At 40.7% G+C, this 2,474-nt stretch overlaps 1 protein-coding gene across 1 annotated transcript in view; it reads right to left on the minus strand.

Annotated features, from left to right (window-relative positions):
- The window catches only part of P2RX2 (purinergic receptor P2X 2), a 20,405-nt gene that overhangs the window by 11,345 nt on the left and 6,586 nt on the right, over window positions 1-2,474 (minus strand). The gene's annotated exons all lie outside the window — the stretch shown is intronic.

Consider the following 2,474-nt stretch of genomic DNA (forward strand, 5'->3'; position numbering starts at 1 on the left):
CGGCCATCCACTCACCTCAGCCTCCCAAAGCGCGGGATGACAGGCTGAGCCACTGAGCCCAGCTGCCGTTCTTTTTCAATATTGTTGTGGCTATTTGGTGCTCCTTGCAATTCCATAAGAATTTGAAGATTAATTTTACCATTTCTACAGAAAAACCCATTGGAATTTTGGTAGGAAGTTTTTAAAATAATTTTTTTTGGTAGAGATGGGGTCTTGCTATGTTGCCCAGGATGGTCTCAAAATCCTGGGCTCAAGCAATCCTCACACCTTGGCTTCCCAAAGCACTGGAATTACAAATGTGAGCTACCATGACCAGCTAGAAGAGATTACATTGAATCTGTAGTTTGCTTTGGGTAATATTGCCATCTTAACAACGTTAAGTCTTTCAGTCCTAAACATGGAATGCCATTCCATTTATTCAGATCTTCTTTAATTTTTCACAGCAATGTTGTTTTATAGTTTTCAGTGTACAACTATTTTACAACCTTAATTAATTTTTAAAATGAAGAGATAGGGTCTCACTCTGTCACCCAGGTTGGAGTGCAATGGCACGATCATAGCTCACTGTATCCTTCAAGTACTGGACTCAAGCGATCCTCCCACCTAATCCTCCCAAAGTGCTGTGATTAAAGACATGAGTCACCATGCCGGGCCACCTTGGTTAAATTTATTACTAGGTATTTTATTCTTTTGGATACTATAGAATGATTTTCTTGATGTCCTTTTCAGGCTCGGCACAGTGGCTCATGCCTATAATCCCAGCACTTTGGGAGGTCAAGGTGGGAGGATTGCTTGAGCCTAGGAATTCAAGACCAGCCTGGGCAACATAGTGAGACCCATCTCTATAAAAGTATATTTTTTAAAAAGATTAGCCAGGTGAAGTGGCGCACTCCCATAGTCCCAGCTACTTGGGAGGCTGAGGTGGGAGGATCGCTTGTGCCCAGGAGTTTGAAGCTACAGTGAACTACGATGGCATTCTAGTCTGAGTGAATGAGCAAAACCCCACCTCTAAATAAATAAATAGATAGCTTCCTTTTCAGATTATTCATTGCCAGCATGTACAAGTACATCTGATTTTTGCGTGTTGATCTTCTGTCCTGCAATTTGTTGAATTCATTTTTAGCTCTGATAGTTTTCTTAAAGATTCTTTGGAATCTTCTATATATGGGAGCATGTCATCTGTGAATATAGTTTTACTTCTTCCTTTTCAGTTTGCATTATTTAATTTCTTTTTCTTGTCTAATTGCTCTGTCTAGGCTTCCAGTACAATATTGGACAGCCGTGGTGAAAACAGGCATCCTTGTCTCGTTCCTGACCTTAGAGGGAAAGCTTTTACTTTTTACTATTGCATATGTTAGGTGTGAGTTCTTCATAAATGCCCTTTATACCATGGGGAAGATATTCTTATCTGCTACTAGTTTTCTGAGTGTTATGATCATGGAAGGGTGTTGGATTTTATCAATTTTTAGCGCATCAGTTGGAATGATCCTTTATTTTTCCCTTTTATTCTACTAATATGGTATATTACACTGATTTATTTTCGTTGTTCAGCCACTCTTGCATTTCTGGTATAATTCCCACTTGACCGTGGCATGTGACCCTGTTCTGGTGCTGTTGGATTTAGCTTGCTAATATTTTGTTGGTGATTTTTGCATCTATATTCATAGAACCTGCAGTTTTCTTTTCTCGTAGTATCTTTGTCTGGCTTTGCTATCCGGGTATACTAACACTGACCTCATAAAATGAGTTAGAAGGCGTTCCCTTCTCCATTTATTTGGAAGAGTTTGAAAAGGATTGGTGTTAATTTGTATTTAAATGTTAATTTGTAAAAGTTCTAACTTTTGAAGTTAGAAGAGTTAGATGAAGAGAAAATGCTTCTTGACTCATTCTATGAAGCCAGTATTACCCTGAAAAAAAAATTGCAAGAAAGGAAAAATACTAGTCAATATTCCTTATACATATAGATGCAAAAATTCTCAACAAAATATTTGCAGACCAAATCTAGCAACATATAAAAAGGATTACACACCACGTCTAAGTGGGATTTATCCCAGGAATGCGAGTTAATTTAATATCCAAAAATCAGACTAGGCTCGGTGGCTCAGCCTGTAACCCCAGCACTTTGGGAGGTCGAGGCAAGCGGATTGGTTCGAGAACAGCCTGGGCAACTTGGCGAGACCTCGTCTCTACAATAAATAAAAAATTAGCAGCCGGGCTCGGTGGCTCAGCCTGTAATCCCACACCTTGGGAGGCTGAGGTGAGTGGATTGCCTGAGCCCGCGGGTTTGAGACCCGCCTGGGCAACTTGGTGAGACCTCATCTCTACAATAAATCAAAAAATTAACCAGGTGTGATAGCATGTGCCTGTAGTTCCAGCTACTTGGAAGGCTGAGGCAGAAGGATCTCTGGAGCCCAGCAGTGGCTGGAAGCGGCCACTGCACTCCAGTCTGGGTGACAGAGTGAGACTCCAACTAA

The sequence above is a fragment of the Carlito syrichta genome, unplaced genomic scaffold, assembly GCF_000164805.1.
Source record: "Carlito syrichta isolate Samal-C Ts95f unplaced genomic scaffold, Tarsius_syrichta-2.0.1 Scaffold288080, whole genome shotgun sequence".
Lineage (NCBI taxonomy): Eukaryota > Metazoa > Chordata > Mammalia > Primates > Tarsiidae > Carlito > Carlito syrichta.